The sequence below is a fragment of the Sceloporus occidentalis genome, unplaced genomic scaffold (genome assembly GCF_023333645.1).
Source record: "Sceloporus occidentalis isolate IW3139 unplaced genomic scaffold, rSceOcc1.0.p SCAF_1, whole genome shotgun sequence".
Lineage (NCBI taxonomy): Eukaryota > Metazoa > Chordata > Lepidosauria > Squamata > Phrynosomatidae > Sceloporus > Sceloporus occidentalis.
The window spans coordinates 101,476,378-101,503,888 of NW_028316981.1; the positions used below are offsets into that span (position 1 = coordinate 101,476,378).

Below are 27,511 nucleotides of genomic sequence, written 5' to 3' on the forward strand. Positions count from 1 at the left end.
CTCATGCTTGGATGGGCAGGAGTGGTTTCATTTTTAATAAAACTCTAGTATAGCAAACTGGGGAGGCATTTGTCTTGCATTTATTTTGTTTCTTCTTGTTCCGTACTCAGCTGGAAATAAATATTCACATTTTAAAAATGGCAGAAATAGGGTAAAGGTAGCTAAAACTATGAAGAAAATCAGATTTTTTTTTACAAGGAATCTAACACTTGTATGACATATTCATAGAGGGAAGCTTGTTCACTGATGGTACTGTGCTCCTTTTGGTTTATAGTTCAAAATCAGATTAATAGGCCAATGTCATGCCAGCAGTTGTGGGCACATATAAAGTTTTCACTTGATGGCATCTCTACAACCCCAGCCAATGAGCATTACTCACTCAACCCATACAGTGTGTGTGTATGTGTGTGTTGTGTGCCTTCAAGTCGTTTCCATCTTATGGTGACCTAAGTGTGAACCTATCATGGGGATTTCTTGGCAAGTTTTGTTCAGAGAAGGTTTGCCATTGACTTCCTTGGAGGCTGAGAGCATGTGACTTGCCCAAGGTCACTCTGTGGGTTTTATGTCCAAGCGGGGAATTGAACCCTGATCTCCAGAGTCATAGTTCAGTTCAGCACTCAAACCACCATGCCACATTGGATCTCCTAACCCATACAGAGCTAACACAGTATTCTATTTTTCTTACATTAGCCACAGGGTTAAGAGACCATTACCCACTAAGCCCTCTGGCAAATTTAGGAGATTAGCATCTTTTAGAGCATTTTATGTTCTGGGCCTACAACCGGTATTTCTGGGCTTTACCCTGAGGCTAAGGGGTAAAGGAACTATCTCTTAAGGCTACAATCTGGCTATAGTTAGCAAGCCAAGAAATTGGATAGCATGATCTTTTAGTCTGTAGAGAACAGCAATTTTCCAGCAGCTATGTGGATGTGTACATATATAATTTATCTATAGTCTTATAGCACAAAATCTTCTCTGTCATCACACTGCCTAAATGCTTGAAAAGCTCCAAGATTGCATCTGATCTTGGAAGGTAAGCAGGGTCAGTTCTGGTTAGTCTTGGATGGGAGACTGCCAATGAATACCAAGTGCTGTGGGCTGTATTCCAGAAGAAGGAACTGGTAAAACCACCTCTAAGTATTCCTTGCCTAAGAAAACTCTATAAAATTCATTGGGTGGAGTAAGACGACTTGAAGACACAAACACACACACACACATCTGTCCAAAAGCTCTAACTAGGAAGCACATGAATATGCCACTTTCTCTACAGCATCATAACAATTTTCATAAACATAACCTACCATAAACCAAAGTATTTTCTTTGCTTCTGATTTCACACTGAGTTCCTACAAAATGAGCTCATTTATAAGTCTGGGCTGTGCTTAAGAGCAGATTTCCTCTGTGAATACCCTTTCCACTTCTGCTCTTAATAAAATTCATAGCTGCCTCAAAGCTAGCGCGAGGCATTTATAATTTATTAAAGTTTTTAGCCACAAGGGGTTTTGAGGTTACACACTGTAAAGTACATTAATGATTACAATGCATTACATTGCCGTCATTATTCTCATCCTTCAACAACATTAGTGTAAAACCTAAAACTAAAGGGCTGTGCAGACTGGCCATTAAGGCTGGCCTGGGGGCAGAGTCAGGACATCGCATCCATACGATGCATCCCCGACTCCGCCCCCATGGTGGCATGACGCTGCATGCTGCTCCATGGCATGTAGCATCACTGCGCTCCTCTGGCACTGCACAGCCTCAAAGTCCTGCTGTTTGGGTCTCTAGCCACAGCTATTATTACAGTAACTTACAGACTTTGTAATGCTGTATAATAGTGAAAGATAACTGATTATAAACAAAGGAGTTGTTCAGTCTGAAGAAAATTATGTTAAGGATAACTGACAAGCAAACAAGCACTGACAACAGAGGTTTGGACTATGAAGTCAAGGCTGGCTCAACAATGTCCTCAGTTCCCAGCAGTAGCTCCCATACACAGAGCTGGGAATGTTGTTAGACTTCATTTCCTGGAAGCCCAAATCAGCATGGTAAATATTTAGAATCATAGAATCTTCTTCACTATTTAAATATTAAAGCTTGGGACTTGCATGGGTGTAGATGCTGTGCGAAGAATGTGACCACCGTTTCAAGGAATACTGATTACATATGCACATCATGGCTACTGTGTCAGATTTTTGTCATAGGAATGGAGCCACACAAACAAAACAGCATTCAAGAGCTGACAGTATGAAATTAATTTTGTCTTTATGATAACTTTGGAGAATCACAGACCAGTTTCTTCTATATCCTACCTATCTTCCATGTCCATTCAACAAACAATAGATCCCACAATCTCTATGATGTTACAAGACATCTGGGGATATTTTCAGGTGTGGGAAGGATCCTCCCACATATGGTTACATATTGTTTACATATTGTAGACACGTTTCCCAAAATAACAAGGCACTAGTCTCCTATGCCCAGTTTCTTAAGACTCAGTCCTACTGAAGTCAGTAAAATTACTTGTTTTTCATATGGAGAAAGAAAACAGAAATCAGATTTTAACCTGGTAAATGTTCATGTTCACTGAATATTATTAATTTGATACAGATGGAAAACACAGTTGTAGCTCCACTTTGTTCTCAGGAAGAATAAAGATGTCAGAGGATGATGATGATGATTTTGTAGGTAACAAATACAATCAAAACACTGAAATAGTTGGCAAGTTACTCACTGCAACAACCTAACACTGGATACATTCCTCCATATCAACCAAATCAGAAAACGTTCTCCTATGTTTTTCTGCCTGATCCCTTCCTGCCCACTGGAAGTTGGTGAGAGCAAATGTAACAAACCATTCAAATGGTAAAACCTACTGTGAAAAAATCAGTCGAATTCAAGAATGTATGCTTTAACTGATGAAGTGTATAATTCACTGGTACCAGATTATATAGACAATTACATAATTTTGCTGTGCAGAAGAGTAAAGGGTACGTTTTTACACTTGTAGAAAGTGTAGAAAAGATATAAAGGTGTTATCTAGAAGTTGGAATATTCCAAGCTGGCTGATAGTTTAAATTTTTAAAAGCATCAACCCATCATTCTTTGTATGCCAGGGTAACTCCACTACCAATGGAATCCTATGGAGATCTACTGAGAAATGAGCCGCATTGAGGCTCACTACCAGGAAACTGGGTGCAGGATTGTAGCCTTAATAATCTATAGTTGGGAATTTCTTGATTGGCTGGGATCCACATAGTGCAACGTCTAGGACAGTCAAAACTCAGCCTTGCATATTTCTCATTAAGACTTCCCTCCTTAACCTGTCTCCCTCAACTTTAGCTTCCAACTTTCTTTGCCTTCTCAACTTACTGTGAACTATCCTTTTTGCATTTTGATCACACCTATAGGCTTTTAGATGACAGTTTCCTATAAATTCTCATGAAATAACTATATTTTCCACCATGTTTAATCTAATGCAACCCATTTTTACCTTTGATCTAAGTTTGTTCAAAATGTTACCTGTTCACAGATGTCTGCTTCTGCTGGCAGGTCCAGAAAAGGTGTCTTTCAGTGGAAGCAAAGACTAGACACCTTAGAGACAACCAGAGAGGGTGGCCACCAAATATCACCTTCATATTTATGAGGCATTCAGCAATTCACCTGCCATCCTCCTTGAGGAATTTCATGGTCCACCTCAGATTATAGGTTCAAATACAGTTTTGCAATCCTGAAGCCAGGGTGTGCTTTCATGGTTACATCAACTAACTTCTGTTCATATTCATATTCTTCTCAGGTTACCATCTTTCTGTCCAGATGTTTTTGAATGATTTCCAAGTCATATTTCTCTTGTGATTTTCTCTAATTATGATGCCTCTTGCACAAGCTGGATAGTACTACACCCATCAAAGAAGTCCACAGTGCTTCTGAAACTAGTTCAGTTTACATTCCAGGGTGTGTATCCATATTAAAACCTCAAATTGGCTTATTACTCTCTGGCTCTCATTAGGATAATGAGATTGAGGCTGGTCCAAATGATCATTCAAGCATTTCCTCCTACTGTCTGAGGTTTGTGGTTGTGAAAAGAAGCTGCTAGAATGGATCATACTAGTTGAACAAGTATAGTCTGGCACATGTCCTGCTCTGATGGAAATGAGCTGAGTGGTAGCTGGCTACAACAATGACCAGGGAATATTCTAGAAAGAGGTTTCACATATATTATCACCTTTTCTTAAGATGAAGTGGACAATTTAAGTAGGGCTGGGATCAAATTTTGCTGTTCCTGCCCCCCTCCCTGCACATTGCAACATGCTTGTTTTGCCTGGGGCCCACAAAAATGAGGGAAGGGGTTTACAGATGCCCAATTTGTAGCCTATAACTACCATAATGTGGAATTTATGACTTAATATTAAAGACCAGAGGAGGAGAAAGTCTGACTTTATTGTATGAAGTGGCTTTCATACGTGAGTGCCCATCAACTCTTAGTAACACAAATGAATAGGAGCAATACCAGTTAAACTAGTTTCCAGGATGTACATAACTATATATACCCACATATCTACACAGGTAAGTATATAAATGAGCAAAGAAATATAAAGACCAGGAGGAGCACAACTATATTTTTAGACTGGATACACTTGAATACAGCTTATAAAAAGGACAAGGAAGTTGTTATGACAGATTCAAATGATAAACACATTCATGAAGAGAGTCATGTGATGGCTGTATATTGATCTCAACAGCATCATATTATCAGTTGTTGACTTGTTAATTTGTTATATTTCTTAATATTTTAAAAGAAATATTTTTTCAGCTGACAGTATTAAACAGTGACTATGTGTATGATGCACAGCAGTTTGGGCCCATTAAAATTCACGGCCTAGATCCTACATCACAATCTGCAATTTGTAACTTTATAGATCAGTAACTACACTGCAGAAATGCAACAAAGCCTGCTAGTAATTGCAAAGATGCTCATTTAGACACTGGCAAAAGTGCTCCCATGCACACTGGGTACTTTGGATGCCCATCAGGTACTCTTGTTGCACTCCAGCACTTCCTAGCCAGTATTCAGATTCACATTGATGCCCATTGTGCATTGGTTCACTCCATCATTGTGCATTAGATGCCCATTGATTGTAACATCACTGCAGCTGCTAGGTGAATATGGATGTTGCAAAACTACTCAATTCAATTTTGTGCACACATAAGGGCATTTATGAAGAGAGAATGCTAGCTAAGATGTATATATCAATTGCTGTATGAGATTTATAGAAAAAGGCCCTCTGGCGAACTACCTGTTCTACCTAAATATTTAAATATTTATTTAGGAAGAAGTTGAGGAAGTCAATACAATTCATCTCACTCACTAATGCATATGCATACACATATATGAACACAGCTATATTATTTTGTAGTTGCTACCCAAGGGTCCACATTCTGTGACCTCACAATTGCTTGTCCATTTTACAGTACTATTAATAGGCTTGACCTCCTCCTCCTCCTCATTATTATTATTATTATTTAGAATAAATGGATTTACACTGAAAACATTTAAGTGGCTCACCTATCTTCTTCTATGTGCTGATGCTGAAATACCTGCTGCCATTCCATGCATCAAAGGACAGAGAGCCACCAGCATGCATTTTAGACTTCAAATATACAATAACCTGGCACAAGTTTGAAAGAGCTATTAGCCAAGTCAAGTCAAGCCTTCCACTCAGAAAGCAGAAAAGCTTCTGATAAAGTGAAGCTATGGCTGCCACCCAAGAAGAAGCACCATGTGCTAACAGACAAACCGTGCATCCAATGTGAAGCACCCTTTTAAGATAAGCATTGCTCAAAGCAGTGGCTCTACCAGGTCACAGTTGTTCAAAATAAAGTGAAGAATTGGGGAGGGGGAGTGAAGTGACTTTCTTTCCAATTTTGTCTTAGGATTTCTACTCTTTTTTTGTCTTCCAGATGGCAAAGGCCATGCTGAATAATATGGGGAACATGGAGATCATTCAAGGAAGAAGGGGAAAGATATGAGGTTCTGAACACCAGCAGGTAGGGCTTCAGCCTTGCCCAGAAAGTAACAAATGAACTGTTTCTCAAACAGATTTCTGACAATAAAAGAATTGATCTTGTAGGTATCGATGTCAGGGGTTCCATAAGAGCAACTGGAAGACTGTCTATTTATGAAAGCTAATATAGCATCTCTAAGATTTTTTAAATTGTGGGTATTGTTGATGGGGGAGTGGGATGACTCTGGTTTATATTTTAATTCTAGATAAAAGTTTTTATTATTTGCCTCTTTCTTGTGTATATGGATTGATTTTTAACCATATTCATTGCCTTTAAGTGGGTAGGTGGGTGGCTGAGAAAAGAGATTTTAAAAAAATATGTACCTTTTTCCTTTCTTCCATGCTCAAAAAAAAAAGGGGGGGGGAGGAAGGAGTGAAACCATGAGATTTTTTACCTTTCTGGTCAAGCTCTTTGCTTAGCAACATATAAATTTAAAGTCTAGCTTAGAAGTAATTTAAGTGCATTAATCTTATCTTTCCAATGTAAACACAATTAGCATATGTTTTCATGCTTTTTAGCATAATGTATTAGCACATTTTAGTAACTTATGAAATGCCTGCTTAGACAGCTTACACTGTCGACCTCATTTCAACTATTCAAGCCATGTTATTTATCTGAGCTTTTCATATTCTGTTTCTTTATCAAAATGTCAGCCACCCACTAGCCATGTTCCCTCTTTTGTACTTTCTTGCTCTTCTATAAAATGATGGATCGCTGAGGTAACTGGGGCAACAGCAGAAGCAGTCCTAATATTATGGAATTCTCTTCCCCTTCTCAAAAGTTAGTGGGAAATTCTTCTTCACACTTGACATTCAAGGTCAACCAATATGTTAAAGTCCCTCCAATTTTCCAGCAACAAGATTTCCTGAGATAATCACACTAAATACAAGACATGCAGATGATGAGAAACGTGTGCTATGACAATAAAATTATTTTATTTTTATTTTTTTATTTTACTATTTGAGGAGGCACCTCAGAGAAAAACCTGCTAAGCATACTGTCCAGTTTGAACCTTATTATTATTATTATTATTATTATTATTATTATTATTATTATTATCTTATATCCCACCTTTCTCCCAATATAGAACTCAAGGCGGCAAACAGCAAGTGATAGGAAAACCAAACTGAACAATTTCCATGGTGAAATCTAGGATGCTGCCACACTCCCTTGATTTCTGCCATTGTCTTCTCTACATTTAGCACAGGGGTGGGAATAGTGTGGCCTTCCAATATTGTTTAACCACAACTGCCAGCAATCCTAGCCAGCATAGCCAATGGTGAGGAATGCTGGGAGTTATAATTCAACAACCCCTGATGTAGTACCGCCTTCTTCATAGAACTAATAATGTTATGCCATTGCCACTAAGAAATTCTATTTTTAAAAAGATCCATATTTGAAAAAGAAAGCAGTAGAATTAAAACAGTGGAGCTTATGCTTTACCAGAAGAAGCAAAGACCCTGGCAAATTGTTACATGGGAGAAAGATGCTAAGAGTCCCTGTTGCTTTGATCAGCAGGTGGGCACTTTTTTTTCTATGTACAACAGCAAATAAATAAATAAGGAGGGCCTTTGCTAACGTACTGATATTGTTATGTGGCAGAAGTGCAGCTCCATTCTGCATTTTCTCTGCCAGAGCTCTGAAACAATGGTTTCTTTATTCCAGGACTCCTAAATAAATAATACAGCCCTCAAATGTTAGAGCATGGCATACCTTTATTATTGAAAGTTTGTAAACCAGAGGTGCTTATGACTTCGATTCTTTACTATGGTACAGGAATTTCCTTTGCCTTATAGTGCCATTCACACATTCCTTCTTAAGCTCAGCTCCTTCTGAACCACCGTATCCATATCATTTTACACCAGCTGGGGATCCGACCCATTCATCTAATTGAGAACTGTGATCCAATTTCTAGGGCAACAATGAAGATCAGGGCTTAGGGGCCTTTAACAGCTGTGTCTATTGCAGACAGGTATCTGAGCACAGATGGCTTTTCATGCTTTAGTGAGAAAAGCAGGTGTGCAAAGAACACAGGAACACACTCAGAAATATCTGGCTTCAGTGGGAATGCTTGGATGCAAAAGGCTCAGGGCTCCCAGACTCTTAACAGCTTTGCCAAAGATGGGAGTTTCAGAAGATGCAAAACTGCCTGTGCTAAGATTGTCTTTTTTCCCCCAAAGCAAAGTACAGAAGCCCTTACCTTTGTTCATCTTAGAGATTCCCAGTATTTTTCACATGAGCTACAGTCCTGCTTTAATGTCATACAAGGCATTGGTATTGATGCTGCCATTTATTTACCCAGGCCTTTGGTTGTGAACTGGCCATTGTAGGAGATATTTTAATTGGGGTGTACTGTACCTCTTTCATCTTTATTATGTTTTTACCATCCTCATGGTTACTTACTTTCTTTTTAAACTCATTTTCTGTTTTTTACTGTGTTTGGTTTTAACTTACATTGTGAGATGCTTTGAGTCCCATACTGAGAGAAAAGTGGAATATTAAGTAATCAATTAATTAAATGATAAAAAGCAGCTTTTAATCACATCCACTACAACTAAACAAATACAAAATTCTATTTAATTTTCCTTTTTTATTATTATTACACCAGTTTGGTCACATGAAATGGCCTCATGTTTCAATGGTTTGTAAAAAAAAAATCTTGAATAGATTGTTCTGCATTATGGGAGGAAAGACTCCTGCTATATAATGCAATTTCTTGTTGTATATTTATTTATTTTCTTTTTTGTGGAAACATGGGCAATACAAACACATTTACTCTGTTGAGCATTTAAAGAAAAATTGGCAATTAAATAAATAAATAAATAAATAAAGAGAGTAAATAAATAATAGAGAGTCCTCAACCACATCACAGCATGTGGCACTCATGGAGATACTTTCCATTGTGCAATGAACCAAATCCCATTCACAACAGCAAATGAATGTGTGTGGGGGTTTGCATTCTCTCAGATACAAAATATCCCATTTTGCACATTAACTGTCAAATGCAAGTAAATAAACAGACATGTGGACTATGCTGAAGAATAAGTAGCATTTGACATTTCTTGCCATGTGTATCTGTGTGCAGAAACACATACAAATATACAAAAGACAATAGTCCCATCCTAGATCTGGTTTAGTTTCTACAGCTCAAACAGTTAATCTCTTGTGCAATATCTGTTCTGAATTGCCAGTTTTCTATATGTATTGCTGGAGTCTTAACATGACTACTCAGAACTAAGGCAGAGTAAATTCAGGACAGTCCTACACCTCACAGTCAGGTAAGCTGACTGAAAGCTTGATTCTTTATAAAGTGTCAGGAGCTCCAAAAATTATACACATATCCCTGCAAATGGCTTACAATGACTTGATTATATCTGTAAAATACCATCAACTGTCTGTATCCATGGATTCTTTATCTACAGATTCAACCATCCATGGCTTGAAAATATCTTTTAAAACATATACATGCCAAAAGGCAAACCTTGATTTTGATAAGAAACACCATTTTACTATGCCACTGTATATAATGGACCTGAGCAGAGAGGGTGAGGACAGGGAGTCTTGGAGATGTCTTAACCACAGGATTGCCATGAGTCAGGGCCAACTTGAGGGCAGATAGCAACAACAATAACAACAACAGCTTGAGTCCTGACTCTATGAAAGGCCATACTTCCCTATATGCCAGATGAGATCCACCAAATATCCAACTTAGATAGCTTTAAAAAAGCGGTCAAGACAGATCTCTTCTGGCAGGCCTTCCTGAAATAGCCCCCAGCTACATATAGATTCCCCATACTTGGAGTATTCTGTATTTGTACAACCCCAGCCATGATGAGTTTGCCCACTGCTTTTGCACTATGATATCTTGTGGTTTTAATATAAATGTGTTGATTTTAATGTTGGAATTTTAATCTTAGAATGGTTTAATTCCTTTTTAAGGGGTGGTTGTATATATTTGTATTATTGTTATCTCTGTACATCTGTATTATTTTAATTGTTAGAAGCCGGTTTGATTGTTTCTTACAAATAAGCAAGATATAAATAAAAGTTTTATTTATTATTTATTTATTATTATATAAGCCTGCCCAGGTTTTAAGATCTGAGGGGAAAAAGCTTTCTTTCTGTCCCGACACCATCACAAAGCACATGTGGTGAGGACATGGCAGAAACCACTCAGTGGCTGCTCCAAATTATTTGATTTGTTTGTTTTATTTTCTTATATCCTGCCTTTCTCCCAATATAGAGACTTATTAGGGTGCTTTATATTGATATTTACATTTTAAAAAACAGGAGGAAAGAATGTTGCATTCCTTTAGTTGGTGAACATAATATATCATCTAGTTTAGCAGACGATTGTTCAAAAGCCCACGGATTACAATGTTACATACTGTATTACCTATCCAAACACAGTGCCCTTGGTATTCACTGGAGTTTGGTTCCAGGACTTTGTGTATACAAAAATTCTTGGATGCTTAAGTCCCTTTAAATACAGTGGTGTAGTAAAATGGTGTCTGTTGTAGAAAATGTGGGGAAGAGGAATATTTTCAAGCAGTCAGTGGTGGAATCCGTGAATGCATAACCCATGGATGTGGAGGGCTGACCTTATATTTCAGGCAACCAATAAGCTATACCCTGCCTTTCAAATTATTTCCATTTTATTGGGAATATTCTGTATTTTATTGCAGGAGATTTCAGAGGTTTGAACCATTTTGATAAGTAGAGCCATTGCAGAGAAGGGGAAAGTAAGCTATTATTTAGTCTCTCTCACGTATGTTGATCTTAAGCCTGTTAGTAACTTTTAACCTAACCTATATCAGAAAACTGAATATGTATGATCTTTCTCATAAAGAAGATGACAACAACAATTTTTTAAAAAACTAGAACTGCTGGTGAAATATTTCATGTTTTTTTTAAAAAAATAAATCATGACAATGAACAGTAGCCAAACTGGAATAAAAATTATTTTAAAAAGTATTTTCAAAATCACAGTAGTAAGTTATACATTTAAAAGTGTCCTAGCATTTGGTTGAATCCCCACACAGCCATGGTAACCCACTGGGTGATCTTGGGCAAGTCACACTCTCTCAGCCTCAGAGGAAGGCAAAGGCAAACTTCTGTTACCTAAAATGCAAGGGTCCCGAGAGGGCGCCCACAATCAGCATACAAAGGGGGAATTGAATTAGCTCAAATGATGGCTGCAAGATGACTTTGGGTAACTAAAAAACTGGGGTCAGACCTGTATCTAAGGTCCAGAACACATTGCAGAAATAATCCAGTCTGAGACCGATTTAACTGCCCAGGCTCAGTGCTAGGGAATCCTGGGAGCTGTAAATTTGAGAGACATTGAGCCTTCTCTGTCAGAGAGATCCCTGGTGCCACAATAAACTACAGCTCCCAGAATTCCCTAGCATTGAGCCAGGACAATTAATGCGGTCTCAAACTGGATTATTTCTGTAGTGTGTTTGGAACCTAAAAGTTTCCAAAAAGTGAAGTTCCAGAATGTACATTCCAAATTTAGTTGTAATTATAACAACAAAAGGAGAAATCTATTTTCACGCAATAACACACACACACACACACACACACACACGGATTCGCAATATAAAAGGTGGTAGCAGATAATAATTTTTAGGACTGCAAAGAGTGTTACTGTACCAGTTTCAGAAGAAGAAGTCCAACTGGGGAATTTGTAAAGTGAAAGGTCCTTTTGGAGCACAAGACTGAAACTGTATTGAAGGTTTACATTTATTATAATGTTTTTAACATGTTTTTTGTCTGTGAGTCATCTTGGGTCCCTTCTGGAGAAAGCTGGCATACAAATTAATTAAATAAATGGGGAAATAGCAACACAGACCAGTATTCTTTACTCTTTTTTTTATTCTTGTGTGTGTATATATGTTCCGTATCCAAGTTTCCTTTAAAATAATATTTTTATATCAAGTATCATAATGTAAAAGAGGTCACAGGTATGAATTTGCAGGAACTGAGCAGTGGAGGACAGGGAATCTTGGAGATGTCTCATCTACAGGATTGCCATGAGTTGAGATCAACTCGAAGGTGGATAACAACAACAAAATCAGACCATGAGCCAGGCTGAGAGGCAGTTTTTGCGCCCTTCTCCACCTGGGCTGCAGCCGTGCCTCGGCCCTGGGAATATGGAGGGCGTAGTGATGGCAGGTCTTTAGCCGCCCCCCCCCTTCCATTTTTTACTACCTGCTGACAAACGCCAGGCCAAGAGGCAGTTACTGGCTCCTTTCCCACCTGGGCTTTAGTGATCATTTAGGGGTATTTAGTATGGAGAGCGTTATCTTGGCACCAGCTCCTAGTCCCCTCCTTTTTCTTTTTCTTTTCCTAGATTTAGATAGTAATGTTTTTAGATTGTGCATTGTTGAATACTGTTTTATTTTAGGATTGGGATGGGGGGGGGGGAGTCGAGAAGGGGATTAATTTTGTATTTTTGATTTACTATGTTAATTGTCATATATTTGTCATTGTTCTTTAATTGTTGTTATTATTTGCTATGTATTTTTTTCTTTTTTGCTATTTATTGCTATTGTGATTTGTTATGTTATAAATATTGTTATTCTTAATTGTGATGTATTTTCTTTACTGTTGCAACCCGCCCTGATTCTTCTTGATTTGGCAGGCTATAAATAAATTATTATTATTATTATTATTATTATTGGTTTAAAAATTACAGGGACAAAAACTATTAGTTTTGTAACTTTGTAACACATAATGGAATGAATTATTTTTTTAAAAAAAAACATCCAAGTTCTGTACTGAATTATATTCTTCTCACTTTGAAGGATAGGCTAATTCTAGTTCTCCTGGAATTTCATTAGCATCAAAAGCTAGAAAACATATTTTTAAAATAACCTTGAGTACAGTTTAGTAGATCCACATGAACAACTGCTTTGGGGCAGAGTCGAGATTGGAATCTAAAAAAAGCAATCAGAAATGAGTTAAGATTAACATTTCTGGGATTAGATTTAATCCTCTGCAGAATAACCATTTTGAGGGAATTCCAGCTATAAGACTATTTGTTTTACCCTTAGAGAGCCAGTATGGCATAGTGATTTGAGTGTTGACTCTGAAGACCTGGGTCAATTCCCAGCGTGGCCATGAAACCCACTGGGTGATCTTGGGCAACTCACATGCTCTCAGCCTCAGGGGAAGGCAATAGCAAACCACCTCTGAAGAAATCTTATCAAGAAAACCGCATGATAAGGATTAGGGCTGCCATAAGTCAGAAACCATTAACCTTCCCTCAGGTATTACAAACATTGACTGTTTAGGATGGTTCCTGTTGGACAGCTCCTAGTGTCAATAGTCATTGTATAGCAGTGGGTCTCAAAGGATGGGGCTGGATCCCCAGAAGGGCACAAGGGTTGTTCAAGAGCAGTGCAAGACCCAGAGGGCCTGATCCATCCTCCTCCTCTCCCCAAACTTTTTTAATGTGTAAAATTAACACAAGTGTTGAGTTAAATATTGCATTTACTTAAATAAAACAGTTCAAATTTGGATGGTGTTATTTCCTTATAAAATGTTAAAATATGAATACACATGAATGTGCGAATGAAAATACGCATACTAAAATATACCATATCAAGTGGAGGGGTTGTGATATCTCCATGTAGATGTAAAGGGGGGTCACAAGGGTAAAAAGTTTGAGAACCACTGTTGTACCGTGATTCTTTTCCTACTCAATGGATTGTTTGTGGTACAAATGAAGATGGAAGCAGGAATGAGAAAACAAAAAATGATATCTGGGACCCCCACAAAATGCCATTAATAAGGCTGGGTGATTGTGCAACAAATCCATGTCTGGGAAACCCATAAATACGGAGACAGCTGTTTCAAACTGGGATAAATTTATGTTTAAAAAGAGACTGAGAGAGAGAGAGAGAGATGCAGTAGGAAGGATTGTGGATATAGCATCACCAATAGGGATTATAGGCCAACAATGTAGAAGATGATGCTACAAAAAAGCTGAGTTTTTGTGAGTCTGAGGAGCTTATCGCACCGCTTTAAAAAGTGACTTATTGCTCTAGAATTGAATTCTAATTTGGGCTCCATCCTGGTCCTATTGCATGGCTTTTGTCTCCAAATCTGCCATCCCAGTACAACCCAGCTGCAGCCTGCATCCCTTAATGCGCTTCGGTGGCCATTTTTCAAAGTGAGAGCCTTCCAGCTTTGAAAAATGGCCACCAAAGCACATTAAGCGATGCAGGCTGCAGCTGGGCTGTATTTGGATGGCAGATTTGGAAACAAAAGCCATGTGCTAGGACCAGGATGAAGCCAAATTAACATTCAATTTGAGAATGGTAAGTCACTTTCTAAAAGTTGTGTGATATGCTCCTGAGTCTCTTACAGATTCTAGGTCCATCCTGAACTGTAATAGCATGCAAGGTGTCCTGTTTCCTGGGCAAAAGAACATGAGATCACCCAGGCATGTCTATTTTTAAAAAGTAAATCTAATTGCATAGATCTAGACACTATGGGTCACTAAGCAATCTGTGGTATCTGAGAGGCTTAAATACAAGCGGCTCAGGGACTGCTGCCACTTATAAGTGAAATTTAAAATATGCAAGATGTCAAAATTCCCTAAGCAGGAACGCTGTGCCACATATAGAACAGAGCATTAAAATTGTATTACTCTACTCAGCATGCAAGATGTTACATCTGCTTCAATAGCTGAAGTCTGAAAGGCATTTGTAGTACAGAAACAGGATCTTACATGAACAGTGTAAAGTAAAACAGGCTTCTGCCCCCCCCCCTTTTTTCAAAGCATTTTTAAGAAAGGGGAATGCTGCACTACTATCATACAGGCAAGTATACACTCTAACCTGCCCCTTGGATGACAGATCTCCCTATTCCATTTGGACACCAGAGCCACAAAATGAAATGTAGAAAGCAGCAGCCAGGGTTGGATTTAAACTGGTGATCTGCAGTGGGAAATGACACTTTCCCCACCCCTAGAGATACAACAGGAAGTAGAATTTACCCGTAATTTATGTCCTGTGATCTGAAACTGATTTACAAAGTTGAAATCCCGGCCAGGTAAACAAGAGTTAGTAAGAAAACCAGACCTAAGTTTCTATTGTGTGTGGGCCAAGTTTCAGGTGCCAGAGATGCATCTATGGAGAAGCTTTGCCTGTGTAGAGCACAAGTAAGATTTATTTATTTAATACACACACAGAGACAATGCCATTCAAATTGCCTCTTTTCAGGCACTGGAAAGATATTGCAGGCATTGAGATGCCCAGTTTTACACCTTTACCAGGGCTGCTGCTCTTTATTTTGTGGCATGTATTAGGAAAGATCGAATTAGGGGAATTTAATTAGCTCAAATTTACGAGAGGTGTGTCCTAACAATGCACGCTGTGGACCTATGTGTATACCAGAGGTCATCTAGTCCAACCCCAAGAAACAGAGACTCCAATGCCAATGAGTTGCAATTAAAATATAAACATTTATTAAAGCCACACAACAAAAGGGATCACACATGCACACACACATTCAATACTAAAGCAAGGGAGGGGAAGAGTTTGGGAGTAAAAGAGAAAGGATAGAGGCACCATTGGAATAATTACCTTAGGAGTCTTCTCCAAGCGACGGATGTGAGGGATAGTGGATGGTGAAACATGGCCACGGGAATGGGGAAAGCAAGCGGTGACCGTGGTGGCTAGGAGCTGAGTTCCAGTGGACAAAGCTAACAACAGGCCCGAGAGACAGTGAGCATTGGCTTAGCTCAAGTGATTTCAGCAGAGCCCAAGGCTCAAGGAACTCAAGCCTGGAGTGGCAGCTCTACAAGCAAGGTTTCAGGTTTGGAACTCAAAGCTCAACAAGCCCAATGAGAGCAGAAATTGGGGTCCTATTTATACTGCGAAACATATCCTCAGGCTATGGCTACCTAGTGAACAAAGGTCTTGATGGCTATCTTTTGTCTAAGCTGAAACTTACACAATGGATACACAAAGAAGAGGTCTGACACTTTTCAGGGGAGGACAAATATCTAGATGGCCGAGCTGTTAATACAATCACTCACTCATTTGGAGAGAGGCTGCTTCTATTGTCCTCTTCTCTTTGGGCAGCCAGCGAAAGTTGTAGGGCAACTCCCAAAACTGCCTGCTGAAAGGTTTGCATTTTACCTCCCCCCCCCCCCCCCCGTGACCAAGCCTAGCAAGCTTGCTGGATATGTGGTCGGCTCGCTTTTGGGGTAATGGCGGCTTGCGATGGGGACAGTCAGGGGTCATGATTTTTGATCGCTTGGCACCCAGAATTTATATAAAACCAAACTCGGTAACACATGGGAATTCTGTTCTTCTTCTGGTGCAGTTCAGATCAAGACAACTCTTTTTGTTGTATCATATTTTGAGGACCCATCCCAATTTATAAAAAATAGCCAAGCTTTTTAGAGCAAGTATTCAGTGTGTACTCAATTTTTATATCACATGTCACCACAACGTGGGACCTATACTCCATCCATACAATTTTCCTACCAATCTACCAACTTAGAGTTCCCTAAAAGGGGGAAGACACAGTGATATGCAAAAAAAAAAGTTCATGCTGCTCTGAACCTACTTTTTCCACTAAGCAATGGCATCCTATATTTTCTCATTGGCATACTAGATACAGTGTCTTGCAAGGATACATACTACAGTGAGAAGAACCAATGATATGAGAGTTCTTCTTTAAGATACAGCACCAACAATAGCAGGAATGAGATTTCTCTGTGAGGAGACATCCACAACAATTGGAAGTAGTATAGCTATTTTTAGAATTTTAGCCAAGTGACACTTGTACATCATTTATGAAAAGAAAAGTATTAAATAACCTGAAGGTATCAGATCCCATTGGATCCTGGAAGCTAAGCACAGTTAGCCCTAGTTAGTACTTGGATGGGAGACCACCAACAAACAATAATTCAGCTCCAGTTACTACATTTCAAAGGAAGGAACTGGAAAAAACACCTCTGCGCATTCATTGCCTCAGAAAACCTTATGAAATTCAAGGGGTCACTGTAAATTGACAGAAAACTTGAAGGCACATGCACATGTACACATAGTCAGATGCAAAGGAGAAGCAAGGTAGGATGTAACCATCCAGCTTGGCTTTTAAGTGTTAACCATTAACAGATCTGCCATATTTTTAAAAAGCCAGTAAAATCAAGTTAGTTCACAAAATATGATATGTAAAATAACTATTTATTCTGTATAAAATAGTATCTTCCAGATAAAGGTTCCAGAGGTTGGGTTAGCATAGAGACAGGTGCAAACTGAACATTTGCCACCCTGAAGAGAAATGACACCCTTTGTGGACCAAGCCAAAATATGAATAGCATGAGTTCAGTTTGTTTTAAACTGGAAAGGCCCTTAAATGTATAAATCCCTCAGTAATGCAGAACATGTGCCTACTACAAATGTAGGTAGGAGAAGAGATGACCTCATTTCAGATTCCACAAAACAAACATTCCTGATGAAAGCTGACCTGGGAGCATTTGAAATTCTTGTTCAGCAAGGCATTTGTATGTCTATGTAGGCTTTTCTGGAGCACTATACAAGTGAAGGCAGCAACTAAAGGAAGGCCAAGGTATATTCTGTATGATACTTTTTTTCTGATCAAGTACTGGCACGGAGATAAGATAGTAACATTTTGCAACAGTTCTAATTAGCCAGTGGCACTGTGTGAATGTCAGTATCAGTGCTGCAAAAAGCATTATATACTTTGTTTTATACAAAAAAATATTATATTTTTATACCTGTGCACCCCACTACTAAGTTGTTCCTTTCCCTAAGAAGGATGTCATTGGAGACTTATAGCCTTGGATCCAGGGTCTGCAATTGGTGATGGAAGTTGAATCTACCTAGTCCTCCCTGCACCACCAGTTACCCCATTCAGCAGGTGTCTCTCCCAAACCTCTTTTCAAAGAGCAGGAAAGGCTACCATAGAGGGAAGTGCTGGAGGTAACTACACAGCCACACACCAGCCCACTTTCATGTAGCTAGATGTGGATTCCACTTATGGTGTGTTAGTGATATACGATTTATCTATAAATATATACAGACATAAAAAGAGAATTCAAACTGGCAATACTCCATCAGATGCCTGCTCCTTATCAGTGTTCAGGGCAAGGGTGGAAAGCATGCATATCATTGGCTGCATACAGTTCCCCAAAACCTCTTTCTAAATGGCCCTCACACACAGAAAAGGGGGGAGTGGGAAGGGATTCACATTTTTAACATACCTCCAGATGGCACCATTCTCCTGAAAAAGAAGTTGTGCCCCCTCCCCATCCTTTAGTCTAGTTTTGCTCCAAAATCTGATTGCATTTAAAAGCCTTTTTTCTAAACTGAGTGTTACCTCACTTCCAGTTAATTTTGAGAGGCTGGTATGGCATCTAGAGGCTCCTGGGGATGGAAAAAGGATCCCTGGTCTAGGTGAATCTATATTGCCTTAAGGTTTCCTGCAAAGCAATATCAGCTCTCAGCTCTGGCACAAAATATTTGCCAGCCTCTACTGGAAAGTAAGGGGAGAGCAGAGAGAAAAAATGAACCCATTTCCAACCATCACCAATGCCTTGGAGACCCATCCCAGGATCCCATGTACAGAATGTTACCAGCCATCAGCTATGACCAGGAGTTTGAGAGGCACCAGAATTATACTGAAATTATTGTATTATGCGACATCATCGTCTCAGAGATACTGATTGAAAATTTAGAGAATGACAGGATTGGTAGGGAACCTCTTGACAAACATGTAACAATACTATTATTATTATTATTATTATTATTATTATTATTAACCTTTATTTATGAAGCGCTGTAAATTTACACAGCGCTGTACATGCAATCTTTTTAGTTAGACGGTTCCCTGCCCTCGGGCTTACAATCTAAAAAGACATGACACAGAAAGAGAAGGGAGTGGTGGAGGGAAAGGGTAAGAGGTCCAGCAGTTCCTCTCTACCTCCGAGGCCTGGACCAAGGCAGATGGACTGGAGGGAGGGCTTGGCTTCAAAATGGAAGGTTAATTGTCAGACAACACAATATTCGTTTTCGTTTTCAAAGAAAAAGAAATACCAACAAGAGATAGCCTTAGTTAGCAAACTTTTCATCCCAGTCCTATATACTTATAAAAGTTATAATGCACAGATGACACTACTGTTTGTTAGAAGTGTTACAATAAAATGGTAGCACATGCACTCTGCTGCAGACATGGATTTTCCCTTTTAAAAAATTGGGATGTGCAAACATGAAGTTTAAACTTCTCTTCAGATGAATCTCCGGAGATGATGAACTTCAGGATGACTTGGTCCAAGTTCTGTGACACACTCCATTCATATCATGTTTATGTATTTATTTCCCATCCTTACTCCAAAGAACTCCAAGTATCTCTTTAACTGCATTTCTATGCTGTTTCTCAGCCAAGTTCTCAAAGCAGCAAATAAAATTGCATATAATGAATTTTCTGAGGTACATTATACTGATGCTAGGAAGCTGATTTAGGTCTATCAAGGTGATTTAATAGATAATGCAGTGGCATTCAACATGTCAGACTGTGCATTCTTTCAGTAAACCAAAAGACAACCTTCTGCAATGTTTAATTTTAAATTACAGGTATATCATCAGCATCTCCTCATCCTCTTCCTTTTGTAATAGCCAACTTGAAAAATTAGTTGGTAAAATTGTGATGTAGAATCATTCACCAGTCATTAAAATAATATTGTACAGTGGGCCCTTGGTATCTGCTGGGGTTCAGTTCCAGGAACCGCTTGTGAATACTAAAATCCATGGCTGCTCAAGTTCCATTATATACAATAGTGTGGCAAATTGGTGTCACTTATTTTAAAAATGGTAAAAATCAAAGTTTGCTTTTTGGAAGGGGGGCTATTTTCAAGCTGCAGATGGTGGAATCTGTAGATGCAGAATATGTGAATACGGAGGGCCAACTGTATTGACAAACAACGGATGTCCACCTCTGTGCTGTGTCACATCCCACAACTGACAGAAGGCTCTTGGATGCAATGGAGGTTTCCATTACTAGAACAAAGAGGGAAGTAATTTTTACCAATTCCTCTTTCTTCTGCAGCCCTCCCTCCATAGAACTTTTGCATATGCTATTCCAAAGATTCCCTCAACTAGAGGGTTGCGAGAAGTTGCAGGAGAAAGGGGGGGTATGTCAAAAATTGCCCTCTGTCCTTACTGCTCAACCTTTCCTCAGAATTCCAATATTTTTACTTTAAATTAGTCTGTTTATGGAATGCTATTAAAGACATGGGAGTGCCAATGCATCTGATAATCCTGATGAGGAATCTATACTCAGGACAAGAGGCTACTGTCAGAACAGAACACAGAGAAACAGAATGGCTCCCAATTGGCAAAGGGGTCAGTCAAGGCTGCATCTTATCACCCTATCTATTCAACATATATGTAGAACATATTGTAAGAAAAGCAGGCTTGGACACAGAAGGAGAAGTGAAAATAGAAGAAAGGAATATCAACAATCTAAGATAGTCATACAGCACCAATCTAAGATAGGCAGACAGCACTAGCAGAAAACCTCAAAGACCAAGAACAACTACTAAGAAAGATCAAGGAAGAAAGTGCAACGACAGGCTTACTGTTTAACATAAAGAAAACAAAAATAATGACCATAGAGAATTTACACAAATTCAACTGAAACAATGAAGAAATACAAATACTAAAAGAATTCTCATACCTGGAATCAAACATTGATACCAATGGGGGTTGCGATCAGGAAATCAGAAGATGGTTAAGAATGGGGAGGGTGGCTATGAAAGAACTAGAAAAGATTCTAAAATGCAAAGATATACAACGCAGCACAAAAGTTAGAATAATACAAGCCATTGTATTCCCTCTTACCATGGATGGATGTGAGAGCTGGACAGTGAAGAAAGTAGATAGGGGAAAAAATCAATGCATTTGAGACGTGGTGCTGGAGAAGAGTGCTGAGGATTCTGTGGATACACAAAAAGACAAATAAATTGGTCCTAGAGCAGATCAAGCCAGAAATCTCCCTGGAAACCAAGATGACAAAAAAGAGGCTGTCGTACTTCAGATACATCATGAGAAGGCACGAATCACTGGAAGAAACAATAATGCTAGGAAAGGTGGAAGGAAGTAAAAAGAGAGGAAGGCCACATGCTAGATGGATGAACTCTATTAGGGAGGTCACGGGTATGAGTTTGCAGAAACTAAGCAGAACAACAGAGGACAGAGGATCTTAGAGATGTTTTATCCACAAGGTTGCCATGGGTCAAGATCCATTCGAGGGCAGTTAACAATAACAACAATGTCTGTTTATGTGCAAACTATGGACTCATCTTCCAAACTGCCTAAATATGAGCCTAATTTCAGGTCTAGCTCGTGACTATCTTCTACACAGGTGATGCCTAGAAACACTGTTATTATGTGGGAAATAATTCTATTCAATTACACTCTTGCAGACAGTCAGAGAAGCAGAAGAAACAGGGGCCTGGTGAGGTGATTGCCAGCTAGCAGACACAATCTGGGATTCCCATCAGTGTTACTTGTAACAAATGGATATGGAAGCACAATCATTTCACTAAGAATAACAGATTCTGCTTCAGGTTTCTCATGCTGGTTAAGTACCTTAACAGTCATGTTTTTTGACAACCTTGTCTCAAAATCTGGCTTGAGACATTACAGAGAATGGTGAATTCAATACCAGTGGATTTTCTCCTTTTCTAAAAATGTTATGTGTGTTTCTTTACTTAACACACACAATTTCCTCCCTTTATTTTGTTTTATCTTCATTGCTGCAGTGAATATGAGAATCACTTGGAAAAATTGGAAATATATCAACATGGCAATGTTGAAGTATGTACTTTGACTATTTATGTTTTCTATAATTTCAAAACTTGAGAATAAATACTTAATAATAGGTTGGATTCAAATTAAAGTAGCTGCCCTGAGCAGTCACAACAGAAATCAGTCTCATATAAACCAAGAAAATTGTTTCACACTGATTTCAGTAAGATTCAGATTCAACTATGTAAAGCTTGGATCTAACCCATAAGAATAACATTTTAACTGGACAGATTGTATAGAACAATGTTTACACAATTTTGTACTTTGCAATGTATCTCATACACAGTCACTATAACACGCAAAGCTGTACTGTTGCCTTCTCTTCAAACATTTCATCATGCCACATATCTTTTTTTTGAAAACAAGAACCACAGTGTGACTCCTCTGCAAAGAGCACTATCCACTAGAAAGGGGGGGGGGGGTCTCTTTTATTTGCTGTGCTGTTGTGCTACTTCTGTTCATTTAATAGAAAATGTAAAAGACTTCATTCACAGCAGATTCTGTTGCTGGCAGTAACCACTATGGGTAACTATCAGCCCCCAGTCAATTGTATCAAATGGCAAGTTATCAGTAATATTGCTGAGCCAAGCATATTTAAAATATTAAAATCCTATACATCACTCAAGTCCTGAAAACCTGATCATTAAAGGAGGTATAGTTTCACGCTGTGTGGTCACACAAAATACCACCCTCTTTGTACATTACAGCATTTGTCCAGATGTTTGAGTTATTTATTTAACAGTAAAAAAGGATTATTTACATCTTCATGTATACAGGAAGTGCATTAACATGCCACAGTGTTTGTTATTTGAAAGACTTTTGGAGACCCCGGAGCCAAAGGGCATCTGCCACAGACACGAACCCACCCACAACTCTAGTTGCTTCATCTTCCTATGCACTCTGGAAAGACTGCATTGGTCCTGTCTAGTTTTGCTGTGTACACAGTCATGAAAATTAAGCAAAATGTGCTGACAAATGCACAACTTCAGCCTGGAAAAGGCAGCCTTCCATTACTGTAAAGCATATCACCAATGTCATCTTGGTACTGAACTCAAGGTGGTAATAATAATAATAATAATAATAATAATAATAATAATAATAATAATAGGATTTATTTATATGCTGCCCAATCACTGGGAAGGTAGGGCTTTAAATGAAGGGAGATGGAGATGCAAGGTAAAATGTCACATTATTGTTTGCTTCTGGGCATATACGTGATGGTTAGATCTAAATCTGTCTGCTCAACTGATGGCCTTGGAAGAGCTTCCATGAATTTTCCTGAATGTGAAATAAGTTTGTGCATGAAACATACTGAAATTTGGATGAAGCACACTTACAAAAGGATGATACATACTCAGATCTGAAACTAGGGGTACGTACTATGCCTTAGTTGGTTTTTCAGTTCTTTCTAATTAAAAATCTTATTTGCCACATTTTTACGTTGGAAATCTTGAACCAAAGAACTGATGGGATTATAGAAACTAAAAATACAGTGGCAACATTTTATATTCTCATATTATATACCTTTTATATACTTTGAAACAGATCACATTTTATACTTGTTATTTTTTTCCCTTCCAGTATGGAAAGGCAGCGTAGAAATTTAAATACATGCATATGATTCTTGGCCATAAGTGGCATTACAGATATGGAGTCCTACCCTGAGAAAAGCTAGTTGCACTTAATCCTATTTAGATCAGTGGAACAAATCATGTTGCCTGTTCTAGCAGTTTTGTTGAAATATATACTGTGGTGGATCATGTGCCTCCCCTGAAATAGAGGGTGGAGCCAGTTCCTGCTTGGCCTGTAAGCTGCCCATAGACATAAATCCAATAACTTTCTCTAGACTGGGGCCTTGTTTGCAATTGCTCTTTCAGATGCTTTCATATTAAAACTTGGTCTTATGATTTCTGGGAATTACCAAGTACATACAGATAGTCCATTCTCAGTACCGACACAAGGACAATTCCTTTTTCGCTCACAAGACAGCCATGTCATCAACATGACTATATTTGCACTGGAAGCAAAACCATGTGCAAAGATCAGGAGTTCCTTGAACCAGGACCAAAACATTATGGGAAGAGATAAACTCATGACAATGGTCCCACACCCAAACCAAAATCCCATCTCATATATATATTTCATTAAATAAACATTTTAATTTTTAATTCTGAAGTTACTTTTTCTCTGTGTCTAATATTATACCGTAGATCTCTCTGGGATGTTTCTATCATACCAGTTTAATTAACACCCAGTTAAATATGATAACTACAGTGGGCCCTTGGTTTCTGCTAGAGTTTGATTCCAGGACCACCACCACCACTGCACACACACACACACACACACACACACACCCTGTGGATATCAAAATCTGTGGATGTTCAAGTCCCATTAAATGCAATGGGCAGTAAAATGATGTCCCTTATATAAAATGCCAAAACCATAGTTTGCTTTTAGTAATTTTAATTAATATATATATATATATATATATATATATATATATATATATATATTGAAGCCATTGATGCTTGAATCCATGGATAAAGAATCTGTGGTTATGGAGATTCAACTGTGTTTTGTAAATTTTTGGTTTGCAGCAGAACATTTGCACCAGCTACACTTCCATGAGTCCTGTTGAGGAAATTTGGAATGGGTAACGTTTGTAAACAACTAGCTCTCTCTCACTCTCTCTCTCTCTCTCTCAGATCCAAAACACACTGCAGAAACAATCCCATTTGAGACTGCTTTAAGGCTCAATGCTAGGGAATCCTGGGAACTATAGTTTATGGTGGCACCAGAGCTCTCAAGACTAAATGTCTCACAAAACTACAGTTCCTAGAATTTCCTAGCATTGAGCCAGGGCAGTTAAAACAATCTCAAACAGGACTATGTCCAGAAGACAACACGTTCTAGTTTAACTGCACGGACACCGTCCCTCTGTTCCAGAGAATGGCTGGAACCACCAACTCACTATTTGGAATGTTACAGGTTCTGCTCCAATGCTGCTTCTAATTAGCTACTGCATATCTCACAAGATCTGGACAATAGGTACATAGAGACAGGGAAATGCGTTTCCATAAATATACTCAAACACGGGCAACTATTTAGCCTTAAGCTTTTCTCTCATAGTAATACATTGTGTACTAGGCCAGGCCCCTGGATCTCTAAGCTGTTTCGTTTTTTCATTCCCATGGCTGGGAACCGGCCTGTAAAACACTGGAGGATTTGGAAGTATTTTTTAAGAACAAAGGATACAAAGAAGGGTTTGCTGCTCTTCTAGTAGTTATCATGCAAAAATGCCTGAGGTAAGAGATGGTCTAGCCCAGGATGCAGGGGGGAAATATATATCAGGAAGGGAAGAACAAAATACAGGGAGGGGAGGTTTTAGTGGGAAAAGTTTTCATAGGCAATGACAAAATTACCCCCCCCCCCCCATGAATGCATTTTAATTAGAAAATGTGTTGTGAATTTTCCACATCCATAACAGTTGTATCAGCTAAATAATAGCACCTGGGAAGTAAATGGATATTGTTCATGTTAGTTAGTTTGTTTGACAAGATTCTACCACATCCTTTTTTTCCAGATGCCTAAATTGTACAGTGCACCTGCGTTATACACGGGCGCAGCTTACGGCATACGATAGAAGCCTGCACCAGAAGAAGCCTCAGCGTGGCAGGAAGAGGCAATGGGGTGCACACCCATGGTGCACTGTGAACACGAGCCCCAAAATGGGGGTTGACTTTACACATTTTCCCCTTATGCGGGGGGGGGGGGGGCAGCAGTACGGATCCCCACATAAGGGAAGGGCACACTGTATTTATAAAGGCTCATTGGCAATGCCAGAAATTTGAAGACTGACAGAATATGTCATTTGGGGAGGACAGAATTCTAAATTAGGAGAACAATGCTCTCCTACCCCTTCCCCATTGCTGTACTGCTGGTCTCACCTATCCTTACCTTCCAAACTGGTTCAATATTCCTTAAGGACATTTATACCTTGATCAACTGAGGAACAAACAACACATTACAACACAGATCCATACTCATTGCACAAGATCTGTGATTACACTGTAAAAATGTGGAGCACAAAAAACAGCTTGAAGTGAGGTGGCTCTTTAAACTTGGGAAAATGGTTCAGTGAACAAGAGAGAAAACATAAAATGTGGAGTTTTTTGTGACCACATATGCCTTTGTTTCAGAACTGACTAGATTTATCCTATGATGATAACAGGGATGTCCCATAACATTTTGCTGTCCGACGGAAAATATAAGATGGCACCCTATCCCCACTTCATGTACAGACAATGACTGGATTGGCAATTTAATCTTCAACACTGATAGTAGAATAGGATTAGAGCCAGCATGGTGTAGTGGTTTTAGCACTGAACTACAACTGTGGAGACCAGAGTTCGATTTCCCACTCAACCATGGAAACTCACCGGGTGACCTTCGGTGAGTCACACACTCAATCCAAGAAATCCCCATGACAGGGCCACCTTAAAGTTGCCATAAATCGGAAAAGACTTGAAGGCACACAATAACAGCCGAATAGGATTCACCATCACACGTGAAATAACTACTAATTTAGCCAGCCTAGGACAGGCTGCACGGCATACATAGCTTTTTCCTTCAAGAGAGAAATGACTTTTGAGTTAACGAGTGGTAGCTCAGAAGTTACCATTGCTACCCCAACCTCTGCTGCCTGATGCAGCTGCCTCACTTTGGCCAATGGTGGGGGGTAGTCCTGGTTGACAACATTACTTCTACAACAATCATGGGTGATATTTTTGCTGTCAATGATGATGTCTCATTAAAATATACCTTTTTGCCATTTAATCTTGAGTATATATTCAAAGGCTGGCCTTTAAGGTTTAGTGAGAAGCCCACTCCTACGATTGATATCTGACACAGCTTCCTTTCTAGAGGTTCTAGTCTTCCACTCGGTTTATGACTCACACCAAGATACAACTCCAGTTCCCAGGCTTTTTTCAACCACAGCAAGGTCTCTGTAATACCTTGCTGACTACATAGATTTCTCCTTCAGTTTAAGCATCTTCAGTTTAGTGAAATATACAATTTATTTAATCCCCAATCCCAAGCAATCCTTTTGGCAAATCCTCCCATTGAGCCTCTTGTATAAGTCCTTCCCCCAAATTGGGCCACTTGGAAGCTAGCAGGATTGTAGTCAATAAAACAACAAAACAATATTTTCATTCAAAATTGGGAGTTTTTAAAATTGGTTTTCTCATTTACGTCTTTGATTATATTCACTTTCAACATATCTTTTTGCAATTTTAATTTTTATGTCAGCAGTCACATAAATCAATGCCGGATTACACCTATTAGTCTCTTGTTTTTACATTTCTATATGACATACTTAAGATGGGTGAGACTGCATTATCAAGGATTGTAGACCGTCTAGTGATGCTGGTTTTTACAAACTTTTTCTACCAAAGTTGTGCAAGTATTGACACAATCAAAAATAGACAGAGTTTTTTTTTTATTTGTTTTGTCATCTGGTTTTACACAGCCCTTTTGCTTATTACTCTGGCTGGATGTTTGGCTCAGGACAAGCAGGAAAGAATCAATTGCAA

The 27,511-nt window shown here is 38.9% G+C and overlaps 1 protein-coding gene across 3 annotated transcripts in view; it reads right to left on the reverse strand.

Annotated features, from left to right (window-relative positions):
* Positions 1 to 27,511, reverse strand: part of SHROOM1 (shroom family member 1) — a 69,956-nt gene that overhangs the window by 41,442 nt on the left and 1,003 nt on the right. The window contains exon 2 of one of the 3 annotated variants that reach the window (XM_089530892.1): positions 20,949 to 21,043. The exons of the other annotated variants lie outside the window; for them this stretch is intronic. The gene's annotated coding sequence lies outside the window, so the exon portion shown is untranslated. The remainder of the gene's footprint in view (positions 1 to 20,948; positions 21,044 to 27,511) is intronic. 3 annotated transcript variants of the gene reach the window in all.